The sequence below is a fragment of the Manis javanica genome, chromosome 6 (genome assembly GCF_040802235.1).
Source record: "Manis javanica isolate MJ-LG chromosome 6, MJ_LKY, whole genome shotgun sequence".
NCBI classification, from domain to species: domain Eukaryota; kingdom Metazoa; phylum Chordata; class Mammalia; order Pholidota; family Manidae; genus Manis; species Manis javanica.
In genome coordinates this window covers 133,977,078-133,999,080 of record NC_133161.1, presented here as the reverse complement: position 1 = coordinate 133,999,080, position 22,003 = coordinate 133,977,078, and the positions used below count along the sequence as shown (strand labels likewise).

General features: G+C 43.5%; 1 protein-coding gene across 2 annotated transcripts in view; it reads left to right on the top strand.

The window, feature by feature from the left end:
- Window positions 1–22,003, top strand: part of NTM (neurotrimin) — a 929,477-nt gene that overhangs the window by 484,098 nt on the left and 423,376 nt on the right. The gene's annotated exons all lie outside the window — the stretch shown is intronic.

Here is a 22,003-nt window from a genome sequence, read left to right as displayed (position 1 = left end):
TCCAGACTCCCAGAAGGAAAGCAAGTGTCCAGCATAATCCACATCATCTGCACAAATGGTCTAGGCACAGAGAACCATGCTTACCAGTTAGAAAACGCTGGGAACCCTCCAGAAATCCAAGCTCTCTGATGCCTGTTAACAGCCAACCTTGCAAGCGGGCCTTTCTAAGGACAGTGACCTCAGGCCTGCTGTGTTAACTCCTTTCTGCACAGAGGGCCATTCCCTTCCTTAGCTAGCAGTACTGTGTGCCGCTTGTTGGCTCAGCCCCTCGAGCTTTTTGAGCAAGTCCTACCCAGCCCTGTGGTTTATCTCATTCATCTTGGTACTGACGACCCGCTATGAACTCCAGGGAAACCTGCCTTTTCCCTGTATTTTGGTTCACCCTAGTTTCCCTCCTTCACACACTCCAGTTCTTCATTAGGCATGGATTCCTGTCCCAGTTTCCAGGATACCCACCTGGCTGCCTCCCGAGTTCTTACCCACTCTTCCTTGCAGGATGTATTGATGGGGCTGAATCCTTTCCTCGACTCTCACCTTTCTTGGACACACACTTCTCTCCCCACACTTCACTGACTGTGTCTGAGAGACAGGCCTGGGTGCGAGCGGCCATGGCTATGCCAGTTGTAAGGTGGCCAATGCTGATTCTGATGCTCACAAGTGGGCCTCACCTAACACACTGGCCACCTCCCTTGGATCTGACACCACCTAGAACTGAGCCCAGTGTGCCATGTGCTTGTGTGCTCTGTCCACTGGCTGTTGCTCCTTCCCAAAAGGTGTGATCTTATTATCTGAGGATTTCTTCAGCTTTTTGCCTGGCTTTCTGGCTTCCGCATGGGTTAATTGTTCCTGAGAACTGAGCATGTCTTGGCAAAGGGAACAGTGGGGTCTGAAAGAAGACCCCTGTCAGCTGCCACGGGAGCCTTCCTGTGTACTGCCGCTTGGGGCCTCAACAGCAAAACACAAAATATTAATAAAGAGAGAAACGTACACTGTCTTAAGCTCCAGTGTCGGGAACACTTCAGACCAATGTGACCTGTAGCTTAATTGCACATTTTCAAAGAGCCTTTCTAAATTAAGCCATAATCCCACCGGCCCTGAGGGCTTGCCCCTCCCTCTCCCGGCACTTCTCTCCTTCCACTCTTCTCTTCCCATCTCACTCCTGCTTTAAATCTTATTCCTTCTGTCTCTCTTTCTGTTCATCCTTCTATGTCCTCTATCTTTTCCTTTCTCAATGAAAATTAAGAAAAAGCAACTTGATAGACTTTCTGATAACCTTCCAGGAAGTCTCACTGGGTTACATTTTGCTTTAATAGCATTTAGGCCAATCTGCCTGATGTTGCTGTAAAGGTCAATTAAATTCACCCTAAAAATTTCACTTCTGGCTCATTATACAATTGGAAAATGAATTAGAAGCACATGCTGCCCCTGAGGTTTCTGATATTTCACTAATGAATATGTCTTAGAATGCAGAAAGTGGTGGTGCAGGCCACTCAGCCGCTCGCGGTGCTGCTGGCCTGGCACAGAGCATTGCCGCAGGTGGCGCTGGAGATGGGGGAAGGCTAGGTGGTCCTGTCTCCATGCCTCGTCCAGAGACATTCCCACTTCCTGAATGACTAAGAGTATGGTTAGCTCTGGGGTGCTCCATCTGCACGTATGGAGCCAGTTCTTGAACCCCAGATGAGACAGTGGGCTCACCTTTCTCCCCATTGGCTGCATTTGGCATGGGCTGCAGGGCTACAGGCTCAGTTTAATACCAGTAGAATCAAAGACGATTCTGAAGGCAAATCCATAGGAACTTTGCAGGCAGGGCATGTGGAGTGCAAAGCTGGTTATCAATCCTTCTGGGGATTCTCAGATTCCGATAGTGTGGAGAGACACGGTAGCTGTCAAGCAGAGAACAGTGTAGAGGAGGAAATAGGTGCGTCTGGCCTAACTGGGGCCAAGGGTACAGGAAACACAGTCAAATTTGGGTCTGACTTAAAGAAATACTTTTTAACTGACTCTCCTCCCCAGTTTAGAAAAAAAGACAAAACACTAGACAAGATAGTAACTTCCTTGTCCCTGAGAGAGTCTTCAACAGAGCAGAACAACCCAGAGGCAGCCTTCTGTCCAGGGGGTTTATGTTCCAAATATTCATTCATTCATTGATTTGTTCACACAATGTATCAATTGATGTGTCACAGACAGAACTGATTGTGGGAATGGATGCAAGCCTACATTCTGAACTACACCTCATTATGTCACCTCATTATGTATGAAGGTTTTTAATTTTTTTTTAAAGAGAATAAATTTATTTTTAAAAGAAGTTTCCATAGTTAAGTATCTGGTTTCAAAATCTGTCCTGACATTCAGGTTTTTGGTCATACTGGAGTTTTTGAGGATTTTCATGTTCTCCGCACATCCAAAGTTAGGACTATTCTGCTTGCGTGAAGCTGCGCACAGGTTTTCTGTTTAAGGGCAAGACAGTTCCAAATCTCAAAATATGAGTTATTGAGTCTCTGTCTTTAGATTTAAGTATAAACCTACCCAAGTTAACTAAAATAAATAGAGACACCCTCTCTAGCCCTTCAGGGAGGAGAAAGGAAACCTATATATCTCACAAATATCCATAGAGGATTTTAGAATTTCAGAGCTGGAAAGTACATTGAGGTCTTCACATGGAGTTTTTCCGCTTCCAAAATGAGGAAACTGAGGAGGCATCCTCCTCCTCCAGGTGTCAGTGTGAGAACATACCACACTCCATCCGGGGTCTCTGGACTCCAAAGCAGTGTTCTTTCTTCTCAACACTACTGGCTTCCTCCATTTGTAAAATCATGTCTGTCGTGTGAGTGGTGTTCTGAAGATGGGAGTCATCATTATGTTGGTTGAAGGTAGCAGATTAGACAGTGAGGAAAGAAGGGCATGGATAGGAATCCCTTTGCTATACGTGGACTCCTCAAAGCCTGCACCTGAGAAGGATTTCATTCACATGCTCCTGATGTTTCCATTTTCATTTCCTGATGGCTGGACACTTTTGTCCTTTATTTCAAACCTAGCATTAGTAGATGCTCTTGGGATCCTGTTGATTCCATCATAAGCCTATTATTCAGTGTCCCCAAGAAAGCACTGAATCTTAGACCCTGGAAATGATTGACATCACACAGCCACTCATCAGCATCACTGGCTCTCAGCAATCTAGACTTGGAGCAGCAGAAATAGAAATCAGTATGAAAACCAAGGTCTGGAGATCATGATGGCATGAGCAATGGGTTTTCCCTTTCCCTATTTCTTAAGGAACTATGCAAGCCATAGCTGTGAAGACTCACAGCCTATCTGCCTTTCTGCTGTCCATGAACATGAGTTCAGGTTACCACATGATCTGGGAGGGCTGGCCAGAGCTTGTGGAACTGGTAAAATTTAGGAAGCATGTTGCTACATTCTTATTTAACAGTCACAGTTGGTTATACCAATATGATCTAACACAATCTAACCTCAGAAAAATTAGTGTAGCCCTTGAGAGTGACCCTGAAGAATTTGGGGTCTCTAGGGGAATGGGGTAGGCATAAAATGCATGGGGTGCCCCAGGGTGTGATGCTGTGCCAGCCTGGGAAGTCCAAGGGGTGCAGAAGAAAGAGGAAGCAGAAGCAAGTAGAAGTCAATTGGGAGGTAGGTCAGGGAGTAAAAAATGACCCTGGATACTGGAAACAGAAGGACTCTGTAGAATGTCATGTATCCTTCTCGATGTGTCAATAGTTGGGGAGGAAAAGGAGGGAGGGAGAAAAGCAATCCAAAGAAAGACAGAGGAGGACATCAATTACCCCTCCACCCAGCGCTGGGCTTCCGGTCACTTGGGTTTGGTCATGTGAGGGCGTCACTCTAATGCTGCCAGAAAGCGGAAAGGGCAGGACTAACCCAAGAGATCCTCTCTGTGGTCAAACCAGTTTCAATTAAGACTATAATAAAAGCTAATTATCATTTTAAGCCTGTCTCTCAGCCTCCCTCTCCCTCTTGTTCTAAACGATTGCTTAATGGTCCCAGTGCATGTCTATGAAACACTGGAGGTTTCCTATTATTTCTTTGCCTCCAGCAGGGACTAGGAACTTCCAGAGTGTTAGGTTTCAAGGGGAAATAGGAGTAGTTATACTCTCTTTTTCACAGAAACAAAGACAGCATTGGGAGAACATTTGATTTTGATTTTGATATAGTCGGACCTTCTCTGCATCAAAGTCTCCCTACATGTCATCTCTGACCAGGATTACCTGCCTTTGTTTGAACACACCTGGTGACAGGGAGCTTGTTACCTCCGAGTCCTTTTTTGGGCAGCTTTCATAGTCAGACTGCCTCCCCTAATGTTCAGCTGACATCTGCCTCTAGCTAATTTCCATGCATTCATCTCAATTCTGTCTCGTGCTAAGGTTTCTGGGCTCTGACAACCCAAGGTCGTGTGATCCCAGCACTGGCTGCACTGGCTGCACTGGGGAGACAGGAAATAGGGAAGCTGGTCCATCTCTTGAGGGTACTCCCTGCTCAGGATCCACCACCTGGAACACAGTTCTGTGCTGGGGTGGTGGGGCACTGGGCTCTGAGTTTCTGGCTCCTAAATGTCTGGCTTTTGCTAGATGAGCAGCAAGACAGACAGGCACAGGCTTCCTTTATGTGCTTTATCTTCTACTGTGATGTACACGTACCCTGGAAGGCCAGCAGCAGTGTCTCTGTTTTCATGTAAGAATGCTGAGGCTAAGAAAGATTAATTAGCTTACTCAAGGTTGCACAGCTAGCAAATGGCAAAAGCCGGTATTCAAGCCAGTGTCTGTGAGACTCCAAAGCTCAAAGTGACATGTTTTCCTATGTCACAGGGAACAGAAATTTGGAATACATGGTTCACTGAGTAAAAAGGTACTTGTGAGTATACTACAGATAGCTATTTGAAGTTGGGAGTGTCCAGAAAAATCCTGAGTACATTGTTTTTTATATGGACTAAATGGTTGGTTACCACCAAAGCTGTTCCAAAAATAATCCCTGTACTTTGATTAGCCAGCCTAATAGTTTCCTCCTGTTCTTCACTTGAAGCTGGGAAACACACACACGCACACATACACTGTGGTCTTTTCATCCTTCTTTTTCTATTCAGTCTTGTTCCAAATGTACATGGGCAAAAAATTAAAACAAAAGCACCAATATCCATTAAGGGTACTCCTCAGTATCACCAGCAGTTGCTGGCCAGTGCTTTGGAACAGCTGGGCCACTCAGTTGTGATGGGTAGGACCCATTTCTCAGTAGGAACACTGGGGGGCGAGGAGCCTGGCATCAACCATGGAGCTGGGTAACAGGGACCTGGACCGATTAGTCTGCAAGGATAGTTTGACTATTCCCTCCAGGTCTCCAAACCCCACAGGAATGACTATTTAGAAGGAGAACTCACCTTGCATTAACCGAGTGTGTGCATGCATGTTTCCCCCCTGCAAATCCGTATGGACTAAAAATACCTGAGCGCTCCATGGCGCCAGAGTCCGCTGACAAAGAAATTTGCATTTGCAGTCAGAAACACCCTCGAATTACTTTTTAAATAACCTCCCTTACATTTTAAACAGGTTGGAGGATTCATCATTTAGGCTACCACCAGGAGTCAGTCATTAAGAGATGTGGCAGGGGATGGCATTTTTCTTAAAAGGTTAAAAAAAAAAGTGGTTATTTTCATTACAGTGTCATGATTTTTCTGGTTTAAAAATAAAATCCACTTGAACTTGGGATTCTTTAGGCAAACTGATATCTTCCAGGAAAGTAGGTTAATAGGAAATGCTGTTGGAGAAACCAGGTTGTCTGCCGATTCTTCTGGAATGAGAACAGGACACTCCTGCCGCCAAGATGGAGAGAGGGACACAGATGGGCGGGAAGAAGGGCCAGGCTCTTTCCTTTCGGGTCTCTACTAGGGAGCAGAGGGTAGAAGGAAATTGAAGGATTAATTAGCAATCTGCAAGTAAATTAACCAGCAAATTAACTTTTCAGATGTCCAACTGTTTGTCCTCTCAAATATTGCAGCCCTACCAGTCTGTCATTTCCACTTTGAGGCAGGGCTGGGGAAAGAGTGTGGTTCAATCTAAACTCTAGGGCCTACCAGAGAGTAGAGCTCTGGAAAATATGGAGTCGGGGGAAGCAAAGGGAGTGTGTGCATTTGTAGCAAGGGCAGCAAAGAGAACAAGAGCCAGTCGCGTGCGCGCTTGTGTGTGTGTGTATGTATATGTCTGTGTAGGTGCCCGTGTGAGCACTTGTGTATGTGTGTCCGTGTGTATATTTGTGTGCATCTGTGTCTGTGTGTGCTTCTCTGTGGGCCTGTATGTGCATGTGTGTATGTGTGTGTGTGTATCTATATGTGTATGTCTGTGTATGTGCTCATGTGAGCACCTGTGTATGTGTGTCCGTGTGTGCATCTGTGTGTCTGTATGTGCATCTTTGTGCATCTGACTGTGTTTGCCTGTGCCTGTGTGTCCTTGTGTGCTTCTCTGTGGGCCTGTATGTGCATGTGTGTGTGTGTGTGTGTGTGTGTGTGTGTGTGTGTGTGTGTGTGTCTGTGTGGGTGATGCAGGGGATGGGGTGCTGAGGGCACAGAGTGAGTTTACACATGACCGCAGGCCACAGGATCCCACACCAGCAGATGGTGCTGTAGGTACAAGTTTAGAAGAGGCGAGGCTTTGGGTTTTCGGCAGACCTCACACGTAATTGTGTTTAAAGCAGGAGTTAAGAGAAGATCACACCCCATCTGCGTGGAGATGGAGGAAACCCTGACCATACTTACAAACCTCTTTCCTCTCTAAAAGTCCGGTGTTGTTTTGGCTCGTTGATTGAATTCCAAGTTAAACTAAAGAATACACATTTCAGATGGATCTGTGATTATGGGCTCCCAGACCTCTCGCACCCTACTAGAATTAGGACTTTACGGTTTGGGTGTATGTTAGGGTCTAAGGCACCCCTTTTGTTTTACAGATGAAGAAAAGGGACTTAGTGCCCTGGTGCTTCCCTCCCTACCATTCATTTTTCGGCTAAATTTTATCAAAGCATCGCTTGCCTCTCTTATTCCCCCCGCTCCGTGACAGTCCTTCACTGCCTCCATCAGGGCTCCTCTAATCCTCCCCTACCCAGGGTCTCTACCCACCGTCCTCCCACTCCGTCCATCTTGCCTGCTGCCAGGAGTTTAACCTTCCCCACACACGGCTCTGACTGCATCATGTAGGTCTGGGCACTCAGTCTCCACTGCCAGCTGTGGACTCGGTCCGGGGTCCAGCCTGGCTTCCAGTGCAGAAGAATACACCTTCCCAGCATGGCCTCTTTTTCTCTGTTCATTCCAGAACCCACTGAGATCCTTCCTATTTCTTGCATACACCCTGAGCTCCGTGTCTCTACACATTTGTTACTGGATATTTGAAATGTGTCCTTTTATTTCATTTCCAAATGCCCCAGGCTTCTCAAATCTTCCAACCATATGCTGCCTGCTCCATGAAGCCGCCCTGACAACATGAGACTGAACTTTTCATTTCCTGCTCTGAACCCTCTGGGCCTTTCTCTTGGACCTCTCTACGGTAATTCACCTCTTTTACATACTGCGGCTTCTTGCATACATTACCGCTACCCTGACGGTGACTCACCTCTTATTCCCACACTATTGTGCACAGGAACTTAACAAAACTTATGGGTAAATGAACATGAACATTTGCCCTTATATGCTTTTTTGTAAGCCAAGCTTCAAATCAAGCCAATTTATCGTGTTTTTTTCCCCCAGCTCGGAAATGGGAAACCAGAGGTCCCTGTCTCTTCTTCTTACTCATCTCATTATCATGAGCAACCAGTCACCCCGAACCCTCAACCTTTAGTGCTAGTATTAGTGGGTTTTATTCAGTTTTTCCACTGCCCTCAGTCCTGTGGAGGACAAGCCTACCTTCTGGGCCCTCTCCCATCAGGGGCAACTGGAAGAGGAAAGATGTACTTTGGCTCCTGCACAGACCTATCATTGCCTCTCCTGTTCTACAGCTCATTGGAAAACCTTGTTTTCAGAGAAAGAAAAGTCCTTTCCAGGTCTATCACTCATTGTGTAATTCTAAGCATATTCTTTCTACCCCTCGTAGCTTTCAGATTCTTCTCTTCTCCTTTGGCGTGGATATAAAAGCAAACTGGGAGTTGAGAAGTTCTGCCATTTCCAACATCTGTTAACATTCACTAACTTCCCCAAGAAATTGGCCTGTCCTTTCCTTGCTCGTCTTTTGAACCAAATAAAATTTAAAATTATTTCAGATGGCTTAGTTGATGCCAGCTTTCAGCCTTCCAACTGCTATATCTAAAAATTTATGCTCTCATTTTATTTTATTCTTAGTAAGATTATAGACTTTTAGAAACAGAAGGAACCTTTAGCGAAAATTTGGAAGACTTAATTGTGGATCTCCAGTCAGCAACTGCTGTCACATCCCTTCTCTCAGTCTCTGTTGTTCCTCATTCAAAAGAGCTCCTGGGATTCCTGCTGGGATGAGAACAAACCTGAAGGCGACACCTTGGCCTGTCCAGCTCTGACAATTCCTATCATGGGAGTATTGTTGGATGGCTCTCACACGCCTCCCCTGGACCCTAAATAACTTCATCCTTGCTACCACTTTAAATCAGCTGGCATTTAATGATCACTGACTATGGGCTATGCAGAAGTCATCTCATTTAATTCATATGGCAACTCTGCAGAGTGAATACCTATCTGAAGATGAAAAAACTGAAGCATGCGAAGTTTAACTTGACTAATGCCCCCAGCTCTCAAGGGGTGAAGCTAAGATATTAGCCTGGGAATTCTGACTACAGAACCTTTGCTTTTAACTAATACATTTTACTGTACTCTGATGGAGGTGAAATCTCATCTAAGAAGAAATTTCCACAGTGAAATCACAATAGTGTGGATGGGCTTTGGGTTTAGAATGAGCTGAATTGAACCCTGGTTTTTAGCATTCATTGTGTGATCTTGAGAAGGTTGTATTAACTTTTCTGAGCCCTTGTTTCTTTATTAGCAAAATGGGATAATCATGCTATTAAAAAAATCTGCACAGTAACTGAAGATCTAGGTGTGGAATGACTGACAATGGCACCCTGTGACTATTGGGTGTGCTCTGAATGCCAGTTTCTTTCCTTTGGTAGAAAGTTTGGAAGTCCTTGTTTTGCTTGATGGGTGCACCAGTCCTAGCTGGTCATTTCTCTGGAGCTTAGTCCCTGATGGGAAACCAGGCTGTGAGTCAAGTAGGGCTCCTCTTTAAACAATGCTCCTTTGTAGCTATGAGCAAGATCTCTCTCCTCCCCACTGGGGCATAAGATACATATCCATTTCCAAGGTTCAAGGCATTCTATTTCCCTTGAACTTTCAAGGTGAGAAAGTACTGATAGAAAGATACCAACTTACAAAATTTAGAAGTCAATTCTCTGAGAGAAAATGATTGAAATGAAACTCTTGCAGTCGAGTGTAGAGTTTCTCAACCAGGAATGAGCATCAGAAATGCCCTGTGCGTAAATGCTCAATATGTATTTTTTTTTTAAAGACCCCTTTGAGTTTTCCAATGGAATCTTTCTGAGTCATATTGTTTGAGACTAAGGTCTGCGTTTTAAAAATATCCCTGCTTCAGAACCACTGTGCTAGGCACTGTAGAAGGTGCTATGATTGGGCTCACTTAAGGACTTGACCTAGCCTAAATTCAAACTCTGCAAGCTGTCGTCCATAGGGAACAGATGTAAGAAAACCTGTTTGAAAGCATTGTTGTGTATTTTATAAAACTGTAGCCAAAGATACTGTCAGCTTATTATCTGTCACTGCACATGCTAAGCAGTACCAAGAAAGACTTGGTGTGATCATGTGAGCTGGCTTGCTTCTGTTTTAATCAGTGAGAACACTGGAACCAACATACGTTGTCCCTCTTGGTCTTGGCAGCTTAGAGCTAAATTTAGCATTCAGGGGCTCTCAGTTGCCCAGGCCGGTGGTGCCTGATACATTGCTTTCCTTGTTCATTTTTTACTGGTTTGTGTTCCTGTTTTCATTTTTAGCTCTTCTGCTTTATATATATTTTAAAATCGCAAGCTGTCTCAGATGCGTTTTCTAAGTAGGTGGATTATAAATCACAAGTAAATAAATGAAGCTACTGAGGCAATGAGTGACTTCTGAGAAAGTGGAGGTGCCATAGATAGGCGGACACAGCAGGACTGAATATTATTATAATGAGATTTTATACTTTGATGATAAAGCTATAGCTGTTAGCTCTGAAATACTGTTTATACATTGTGGCCTCTTAGGTGTTTATTAACTGATTTTGACAAAGTTACATAAATGTTTATCAATATGAATACTTTGCATTTATGGGCTTGTTTTCTTCCAATTAATCCAAGGAGAGACGGGTGACAGTATTGCACCCGTCAGCTGTTGGCCCCTCCCTCCCCCTGAGCCCATCCACCCTCTGCTGCTCCTGTCCGACACCTGCCCCCACTTTCAGAGGGAGCTATTCTGATTTCCTCTCTGCATTTGCAACTTTTGGTCCCCGAGCTCCTTCCTCTCTCATGAGGTCCCTTGTCTTCTTGCTTTTGTTTCCCTGCAGCTTCTGCAGTTTCTCCCAATTAAGAATGAAGAGGTTCAGCCAATTTCAGTGCTGCAGCTGGGGAAAACTGTCAGTGTCTTTAAGGGATTTCAAGGTTCTTCCTGAAGACATGCTGTGCACACATACAGAACTCCCTTGGTACTTACACAAGCTTCGCTCATTCTTCCATGCTACTAGATTGTGTTTTAGTGTACCCAGGATGTCCATTACCAAATTATTCTCCACTGGGCACAGTTCCTCCACATCCCAGACACCATGTAGTAAGAGTCAAGTAGATTCAGACAGACCTGGCACAAACCACTCACAGGTGAGGAAGCAGGCGCAGGTGCTCGGGCCAGCCCTTAATGAACCTTCCTTAAATTTCAATGGGGCTCAGCAACATCTAGCTTTTGGGTAGAAAATTTCAGAAGGATTATGCACCAGGAAAAATAGATATGACATGCTTAGCAATGCCCAACTTTGTCAATTTCTCAGTGTCCTTCCACCTTGTTTCATTCGTTTTGATTCCCAAAAGGGCCAGTGGCTGCCTCACCTATTGGCTTATTCAGCCAAGATCTATGTTCAGCAGGTCTCCTTTCACAACAGCCATCCCATTTGTGCTACCGAATATCATTTTCTGGCTTTCTCCGTCACATTTCAGTGTATTTGAAAGCAGCCTAAGAGAGGAGGTATACCTATGTATCTGTGCGCAAATGTAGTTGGAAGGCGGGGGGATGATACATATAATGATTATGAGACAGTTGTAACATTTAAGAATATCCAATCTGGTGATTTATATTCTTGAAATATAGTAGGGATGTTGAAAATTGGTACCCTTAGGATTTTATTAATGAATTATGCCATCATATGCCTGGGATAGGACCAGGTTTAAAATGGGCAGTGTTAGCACTTAAAACCAGTGGCAGAATATCTGGAACCATGAGGTGTTGGTTCCTTTACTGTGAGAAGAAAATAGAGATAAAGATCTTCCCAGTCTTACCTAGGCTGTCACAGTTTCTGCAGTTTCGGGAAAAGTGGTCAGTCACCTCCTCCTGTATACAGTGGTGTCAATCAATCCAGTAAGCAAAAGAGTGAGAGCCGGGGAACTATGGCATGTGGCAGACTGCATGTAACCAGGTTTTCATCCTGATTTTAAGTGAGTTCTTCCAGGATGAACTGTTTCCATCATGATGCTTTGTTTACCAGCTGCCATTATTAAAAACAAAAACAACAAAATAATAGCAAAGTAACAGTAAGATATTCCCCATTAAAGAAACATTACTAAGTAGCATATAAAAAAATCTAATTCTAGAGTCCCATATGTTTAATTGGTCAAGTTTCTTAATTGTAACGTTTAAATCGTACAGGCCCTGATTTGGGCATGATAGCTAAGTCTTTGCTATTGAGCTGGTTCTTGTGCATTCTCAGCCCAGGTGTACCAACTGGTTTAGTGCAAAATCCATTTGTTGGATAAGTCTTTCTCCATGCCTTCTAAAACTGCTTAAATTTTATGGTAATATTCTAAACTAGTTCATCTACATGTAAGGAATAAGGAGGGTCTTCTTGGTTTCGTTTATCAAAGTTCACCAAAGGATTGATTAAAGCCTTTTGTTACTGAAAAAGTTCTCCTTCTGATCCAGGGGAAGATACAAGACACCTATCTTCAATCCCCCTTGGACTCTCTATATCAGGATAGGGCTACAGAAATGAGAAACTTAGTTGTGAATTGTTACTAAAGACTTTGATATGAGCTGACACTGCAAAGGATAAACTCAGTGAAGCAAGGGCTGGGTTCCCTTTCCTAGTGCCTCTTTGTATTTTAGGTCCCACTGGGGCAGCAGCTGGAGAAATGGTCGGAGCAGGGATTTGAACTCCTACAGAATCAGTGCCACCTCCTGGATTCTCCCCCTGGTAACTGTGACTTGGAAAAGTCTACCTGAACCTGAGTTCTCCACATATAAATTGATACTTTCTTTAAAAGTTTTTAGTTCATCATGTACTCTCCCTTCTTAACCAAAACCTTAACCAAAAGGTCTCATATATTGGACTTCCCAGAAACATTTTATGTAAAGATCATTTTCCTACACTTTAAAAGAAGAATGATTGAATATCCCAGCTTATGGTGGTTTGTGAGTTCCTCGAGGCCAGGACCTGTGGCTCATCTATTGCTCTGTTTTCCTACCAGCCCCAGACATGGCATATAATCTGATAGGCTCTGAATTGATTTTGGAATGCTGAATGAATGAACGAATCTATATAATGAAAAAGCTCTCTTGTTCCATGTCCCTTTGCCAGGCACTGCTGTTGTTATTATGATAGGAATAGAATAGAAAGTAAATTAGAGAAGCTTTCTGTAGGACTGTGAAATATGTGATGGACTATAAGTTATAAGAAGGCAGAAGTGTCCCTATATACTTTCTTATTTGCAGGGACCTGTACAAAGCTTGCACATTAATTACTAATAAAGGCTTTTGATGCTGACATTGAAAGTGATAAGGAGCCTCTCTTCTGTGGTCTCCAATGGGCATTGTCCCAGAGGTGGCTCTGGCCAGCTGACAGAGAAAGATCTCTTACCCATTCGTTCCTTCATCCCTTTGTTTATTGTCTATTATTCCCTTTAATGAAAGGTTTTCCAAGAGCTATTTCTTGGTTCATCCTCCTTTGGAAGACTGAGAAGTGTGGTAAATGATGGCAGAGGCAGTAAGGCAGCTGACAGGCAAGGGAAGAGAACCCTGTGTGCAAGGGAGAGTCGGGCCAAGGGAGTGACACTTGACAATTTTGTTTTGAACTTCTCTGTTATTTCCAGTAAAGCAATTTCCTTGACATTTTCTTGTGGCATTTGAAGGGGGGAGAAAGTAGATTTTTTTCCCCTCTATTATCTTTTATTCTTTTCTCCCTCTCCAAAGTGATTTATCAGGTTTTTCTGCAAAAGTCAACACTTCAGAATCTAATAAACAGTGCGAGTGCTGTAGAAGTGCACACAGTTATGCTCCCCTATCTGCGTGAAGGCCTGTGTACACACATGTGTGCATGCATGTTGAGTCAACAGCTGTGCCCCGTAAGGCTAAATACTGTCACATACAGCTTCTGATAAAGATCGCACTAATAACCAAGCTGCTGGGCGTACATTCAGAGGCCCACTCAGGTATGCACCCCTCACCACACACCGCAGTTAGATGGTCTGACTTGCGGTTTAGTCACAACCAATCTGGAACCTCCAGCTTGTCCTCAGGTGCCTGGCCCTATTACTCACCCGATGTGTGATCAAGAAAAGACCAATTAATTTCAATCTTAGCTCAAGCAAAACATAATTAGAGAAATCTGCTAGAAGAATAACATATGAGGCATTCCAGAAGCAGGTCAAATCCTGCCATGGAGAATGCCTGGAGACTGTTCTCTGCCATCTTCTCTCCCTAGACTAGAACCACCTGTAAAGCTCTCTAAACCACCTTTAACTGCAGCATCAGCAGGAGCTGGGAAGATCTGGTTACACGAGTGAGCCACCCTCATTTTCTCTTTCTTGAGAATGAAAATAACTATGGCTATGCCAGAGGGTTACTGTAAGATTTAATAAAATAACATGTAAACTCTAAGGTGCTATATGAACACACAGTATAATTTTACTGAACCGGTGCTTGCTGCATTGACATTGTGTCCTGCTCCCTGATCTAGAGCAGCCCCTCTTCACACACTCTTGTCACCCGTTAAGGTTCTGCATTGTTCAGGGCTGCCTGCCAAGACCCATTCAGATTCTTACCCTCTTGCTTTGCCTCACCTTGCTTCTCTCTCCCCTTGGTCTGGGGCTTTGAAATGGCAGGTTATCTTAGCACTCCCTTCCAGAAGGAATCTGGCCAGAATTCCTGACTTGCGAAAACCTTATTGGAATGTTCTCGTTTACGGAAGCCTGCACTCCCAGAGCCCTGGAGGGACAGCAGCTCGAATCTCCCAGCCCTGAGAAAGCTCTTCTGTGTTTCTCCTGGGAGGCAGCAGCCACACAAAAGTAATGAAATATTCTCATCCCAGGCATGCTTAAATCTCCATTGGGTCTCCATTTTTCTTTCTTTAAATGCTTACTGAATAAATGGAATTTATAATCAGAAACCATAAAACCTCTGATTTATGACTCATCTTGATGACAATATTTAATAACTCGTATATATTTTATGACATCTTTCTAATGCTCTGTTGTGGAATTTTACTTAAAGGGATTCCATCTTTTATATCAAACTATATTTGGCAGTACAGGGGAATAGCATCCTTTTGAGTAAGGGGTGCAGTGGTGCCAGAACACTCAGTTCCCTGCCAGGCGGTTTGGGATCTCAAGTTCTCGGGCAGGGCAAGCCTCTTCTCAAGGGGTGAGATTCTTATAACACCTGTGGTGTGACGCATGTCAGGGCTTCATCGTCTACTACCAGAGGCAGAAATTCTATGTTTGTAGATTGATTCTTTTGAGCCTTGGGGGCATTTTCTTTCCAAGTGTTCCCTATTCAAATTCTGGTGTTCTCAGTAAGAAAACTTGTTATCAGGGAAATTGGGGGTAACACAATAGCCAGTGGAAAGAAACATCCTATGAGGAGATATGGGGTAGTGGCCAGAGATGGGGAAGGAAAAGGGCTCAAGAAGACACATCCAGAAGTGGGGAACAGAGCCAAGTTGACATACTTGACCATTTTGCTCGGTGGTATAGACTTAACCCTCGTGAGCACCTGCTCCTTTCTTCTGGGTCCGGAGTCTCTTAAAAGAAGGAGAGAGAGAGAGATCTTTCCCTGATATGAGGTCCCATCATCCCTAAATACTCCAGTGTTCACCCTCCTGAATAAGAACTCTGTGCTCCTTACCAACATAGAACCCTCCCAATCAGGAAATCAGTAGGATGCCAGCACAACCTTCCAATCCACAGGACTCATTCACATGTTGCCAACTGTTGTAACAATGTCTCTTTTTCCTTTCTGGCTGAGGATCTTTTCCAAGAACATGTAATAAATTCAGTTGTATAACTCAGTCTTCTTCAATCTGGAGGAATTCCTGGGTCTTCCATCCTTCCTATTTTACTGGACTTCAAGTGCTTCCAGACCTTCCAGTCTGTAGGATGGCCCTGAACCTGGAGCCTGTCCCACACTTATGACCTGCTCTAGGTGGTACATTCTTGGTGAGAATATCACCAAAACGCCATTGTGCTTTTCTCAGTACAGCACACCCATGAGCTCAGTGACCGCCACCATGTCCCACTCCTGGAAACTTGATTTCTTGGTTAAGTTCGTGTCTGCCAGGTTTCTCCACTGTGTAGAAAATCCTTTCGGGAAACAACATGAAAAAGTCTACATTTGAAGCTGTCTTGATGCCACACCCCACTTCCAAACCCCACTCTTCATCATTTTTCTGCTTAAACTGAAATAAGTTTAATGAGATTAATTCAGCAACATAGGGCAAAATAGAAGGTTGCAGCAAGGTGGGAATGGGAACTATTTCTGCCTGTCAGCTCAGTATCTTAATTTAACAAAACTTTGTACTATTGCTGAGGCTTCAAATTTAAAATACTCTCCATCTGATTTTTTTGAAGAAAATGTTTATTTAAAAAATATTTATTTTATTTTTCACCTTCTGCTTCATAGAAAAAGATGAATCCGGCTACCTGCAGCTCTATGGATGGATACCTTCCAAAAAGATCCTTGGCTCCAGCTGCAGCTCTTCTGCAGTCTTTTAAATAGTTGTCCCCAATTCCTTTCTTCTCTCCAGATTCCATATATAGTCTTCTTAATGTTTCAATGATCTGCGGCCACAGACTCCTGAGAAGCTGAAAGAATTATCTGTGTTATCTACAAGGAGCTATTTTAGGATTTCTATGTTTGTGTGCATAGTGTTTGTGATTTGTTTATATTTTGGGTTTTGTTCGCTTTTTGGTTTTGTCACCTGCAAGAATTAAAATAGAGGAACAGAGCCAAAGGGGACCAGAAAGATAGAGACTGGAAACACAGAAAAAGCAATGTCCCTCCTTCACTTTGCTTCCCCAACCTCTCCCACCACACATTATATACACACACACACACACACACACATGCATGCACGCATGCACGCACACAAACATCTAGGCAAATCTCTAAAATCTCTTCTTACCCAACAGACAAATGATAAAGCTCTTAGTAAAGAGAACCAAGAGCACCAGTTCTGAGAGGACCTTTTCTGCCCCACTCCCCAATCGTTTTGAACCACTGCTGAAGCCTTAACAAGTCCCCAGTCCTTACTGACACCAGCTCCGGCTGCAGAACTCTTGAGCATGCCCAGTTTCCAGGCTAACAGACCTGGATCTAATGTTAAATTATAGTCCAGAGAAGGAAAGGACTCAGGGGGCAGATGATCACAAGCTATAAATACCTTCAAGGTAACAATGCAAATGAGGGAAGGGAATTATTTATTTTCTCAGCAGGTGCTAGGACAAGGAGCAATAGCCTGGAGCTGGGGAAGAGAATGTTTAGGCTGGGGATTAGCAGAAAAGCTCCCCACACAGAGAGCTTCCTGCCCAGGGCTCTTGACTTTGGAGGCCACTGCCAGATGCCAGGGACAGGAGCAAGATAATAGGCATCAGGAAGAATGCCTGCCAGATTCAAGGGTCACGGGAGCTAACCCAAAGCTTTCTGGTTATTATCTGCTTTCCTAGGATGGCAACCACACAGGTTCCTTTGCCTCAGGCATTTAATTTCTATCCTGCCTGTGTAGGAAACAGATTTCTCATGTTTGATACTTTGCAACAGCTGAAGGGACAATTCTAAATTTCATTCTTTTCCTTTGGCCCCCAAAACTGGGAGTATCTATAGTTAAGCATGATAAATAGTGTCCTGGCCTGAGAGGCGCTTACCCCATATGCAAACATGTAGCGCTCCTGAGCCAGATCTGGTTGGTAGCTGAGTCATACCATTGGATGCTTACAAGATAGTAGGAGCAGCAGAAAGAACATTCCAGTAAGAGTTATTACCGATTAAATGATTATTTAATGTGTGTGTCATGCCCTCCATGAAAGTATTAGGTGGGACAGAAGAAAAAATAGGGATTTGAATGTGAGACCTACCTGGGTTTGAATCTCAGCTCTGCCATAAACTGGATGAATGGCATTGAACAAATGTCCACTCAGCCTGTGTGAGTTGGAAGCACTAAAATAACAATGCCTACCTCAGAGAACAGGTGCGAGATTAAGGTAAATTAACTAGCAAAGCCGGTTACATAGTAAACATATAACTTCCTTATGTCTCTCCCCCCACGCTGGCACCCCTCTTCCACCTTCCAATAAGCACGTAGATGGCCAGATTGGGCACCAAAATTAAACACATCCACACACATACATGAATATGTGTGTATGAATGTGTATATATGTAGGTAGAAATAGACATAGATGTGGATATAGATACAAAACATATATATTTTTGATTTCTTCTCTCCACCCATTCTACCAGTAACCACCTGCTATAAAGCTAGGCACATGATAAATGCTTAAAAAGTATTTACTGAATTATATTACATTGAGTAATTTGGTTGACATCTCCATGAGCATCCTTAAACTGAAGCTTCTTTTTCAATTTCTGGTCATTTCTGCTGTCGTCAATCTGGAAAAGATATTGGTTGTAATATTATTACCCCTGTTAGAAGGAAGTGGGGTTCTAGACTTCACTGGCCTCCCCAGAGCCCAACACTGCTGAAAGCAGACACATTGTGATGAATCTCAGAGCATACAGTGGACATATAACTAGAGCTACTTAGCTTAGACCCCAGACATCACTGGGTGTCTACTAACGCTATATATGTCTTTTTTAGTTCCAGCCATTTTCATCTGAAACCAGCTCTCCATTCTTTAATCCTGGCTTTGGTTAAGCCAGGTCTTTTTCCCTGGCATCCAAAGGTCACTTATATCACTGGTGGAAAATGGTGATCTGCAGCCATCTGGCATTCCTCACTCCTGCACTGCTCCATGGGATTCCATGGTCAGAGTCTCTTCATTGTGGCATTTTTCCCAGGCTGCTTCTTAACGAGGGAGTGTCCAACCATAACAGGCATCCACTAGTCATGAGCTGAATTTCCTGAGTCTCCCTGGACTTTGTCAGGAAACTTCTTACTGAAAAGAATCAGTATGTGACCAAATAATGTGCTTCCTATGCAGATTTCCTGTATTTTTCAGCCCTGATTTCACTACTTTTTGACCTCCCATGAAGGTGCTCACTACTCAGCTGTCTAAACGAATTCTGGTCCCCATTGTGTGTTATTTGCCTGTCATTCACTAATACACATTGAGCACTTACCATGCAAATCAAAACAATATGAACACAGAGGTGAATATAATTTATTTTTTACAATCCTTACTCTCAAGAGTTTGAGGGGGCAGAGGACTCATAGAAAGTATGTGGATTTGGAGCCAGAAACACTGGATATGAATCCTAGATCGGTCACTTATTAACTACATAATCCTATTTAATTTACCTGATCTTGCTGATTTCAGTTTGCAGATAATAAAACCTACCTAAAATTAACTGTGAGTTCTCATTACACACACACACACACACACACACACACACACACACACACACACACACAGAGTAGTCAAAGTGGTAGGTAATAGTATTAAAGGTGCAATTGAATATAAAGTAGAAACAACTAGAGTATGAGACACCATTTACCTTCCCTACTAAGAAAAATGGGGAAAAAAAGGACACTAAAGAACTTTAGAGGAGAGGAAGACTCTGCCCAACATTCTTTCAGAGAAGACCAAGAAGGCTACAGGATTGTCCTATTTTCAAACTATGATTCACTTCTTTCCAGTCACTAAGTACCTTGTTTATGTACCATTTAATGCTGGCGATGACAGCACTCTCAGAGAGACAAAACTCTGAGCTGTGAATGGCTACTCATAGGACACGAGGCACACTGTACAGGACAGATGGCTGCAGGGTATGGCCAATGATGTGTTATGCCTTCTCCTCACTAGCCGAGAAAAATTTCACACAATTTTCTTCCCTTTGCCAAAGCTGGGATTTAGAAAACTGGGTGAAATCCAGGAATGCTCCACATTCCCACAAAGTGCCTATCGGGAAAGGGTAGCATTATACTACATTACACTTGCATATCACATGTGAATCAGAATTCTCGAGGAAACAGAATCAGTAGTTGTGTGTGTGTGTGTGTGTAGGGAAGTAAATCCAAAGTATGGCAGACCAGCAGGCTATAAAAACGGGGAAGAGTTAGTGCCTCTGTTCATGTCTGAAGCTTGTCTGTTGGCAGAAGCCCCTCTTCTCCAGGAGAGCCATTCTTTTTCTATTTCAATTGAATGGGACCCATCCACATTATGCAGGGCAATCTGCTTTACTTTCAAATGTTAACCTCATCTAAAAGCTATCTTTACAGAAACATCTAGAATATTGTTTACCCAAATAGCTGGGTGCTGTGGCCTAGCCAGTTGACCCACAGTGCAAACCATCACGACATGATGGAGAAGTGAGGGCATGACACACATGCTTCGTACTGCTCTCATTCCTAGAGCGCGCCGAACATGGTGGGGTGTGCACTGAACTGCACTTGAGTTGGGGAGTGAGGGGAAAGGAAATTTGTAGTTGAGATGAGGAAGTATGTGTTTGCAGGATAGAAGAGAAGGAATAAATATTCCCTGCTAGTATGTGACAAGCGCTGAGCAGGCAGTTCTTAGCCTAATCCTAGAGCCTCACATGCCATGTTGGAAATCTTAGGCTTGATACAATACAGTAAGCAACTGATAAAGAGTTAAAGTTTCTACTTCATTTTATTCCTTCTAAAAAACAAAGGGTGCACCAGAAAAGCTCAAGAAAATCATGAATGATTGGGTCAGGCCATATTAAAGGCCCCAAAGCCATGCTCCCTGGGACAGAGAATGTGTGGCTAATCCTGGGTACACATTCCTACTGAGGATGGGAAAGATGGCCATACTTGGAAGAGAGAACTCTTTGCTCCTTAGCCTCACACCTAGGGAGCAGCCCAAGAGGTCACCATAAATGAGAAAATCAAGGATTTCTCTTTCTTTCTTTGCTGCTTGAGACCTACTGTCGGCATATAACCTTTCCTTGCCAATTACAGTGCATCTCTATTAATTAAAAAGGAAAAGTCAAAGTATTAATATTTCATATTCAAAGGTCATGCTATCTCCAGTCTCCTTTACAAAGCTGGTGATAGATAGAAAGTTTGTAGGTTTCCCCATCATAATACCAAAAAAACCAAAAAGAGAAATCACAGGCAGACACATTCCCCCTCAAGACATCAGAATCAGATCCTGTCCAGATCCTTGTCAGATTCTTAGACACCTTCGAGTTATGGTCATGTTCATAGAGTCTCAGAACTGAGAGGGAATAAGAATGGCACCAAGTATGCTCCCATCATGGCTGAGGTGAGGTTGAGAGGAGTGAGTTTCTCTAGGTTTCACACTAAAATCAGGTTTTATGACCCCCAGCAGGTGCACACGCCCTTTGGCTTATGATAGAAACTCAATGTCTGAAAGAAGCATTAAAGCAGAGGGGCCTAGAGTGCAGATGACAAACCAGTGCCAAGGAGTGTCTGTCCCAAGGAGGTCCCTGCCGAGGTGCTGAGCTGTGATGATTTCCAAGGTAAAACTTCATTCTCTTAACAAAAAAAGAGAAAGGGCAGCACCTTATCTTTGTACATGAGAATCACCTGCTACCCACTGCGGATGATACAGAATGAGAGGAGTCTGACCCATAATTAAGTGGTCGATGTTGTTTGTGCTGGGGGTGTGTGGCATGTGGTAACTAAATATAATATTTTAAATGCACTGAATACTTAATCTGATGCAGGAGCTACTGTAAGGCCTTTTTGGGAAGCAACTCATTTTATCTTTATGACAATCCTATGAGCTAGATACTATCAGTATCCCTATTTTACAGATAAAGACAGTGAGGCATTAGAAGTTATTAATTCATCCAGGGTCTCATAGGTAGAAAAATGGAAGAGCTTAAATTTGTGACACTGGATGCAAGACACTTAACTCTCACCCCATGGTGCCCATCAAGCTTTAGATAGCTATAGAAACTATCACCTGTGAACACCTCCCACAAATAAAAGACCTCTGGGTCTAACTAACATTGGGGTCTATATGAAATGCCAGGGGACTTCAAGAAGAGGCAGTGTGTGGGAAATCTTGGCAAAAGGGAACATGTAGGAAGAAGGTGAGTAGTCCTGTGTTGAGTTGGTGGTAAGATCATGCCCTTGAGAGATGGATTGACAAACCCTGAAGGAATGATATCCCCAGTAGGTTCCTCGGACAAAGCACTCAAATACAGAGAAAGATGATTAATGTCCTTTTTAGAACTTTATAATGGCTGATAATTATTGAGTGCTTCCAAGCTCCAGATCCTGTTCTTAATCCTTTACATTTATGATCTCACTCAACCTTCAGAGAAAGCCGTGAGGCAGCTCCTCTT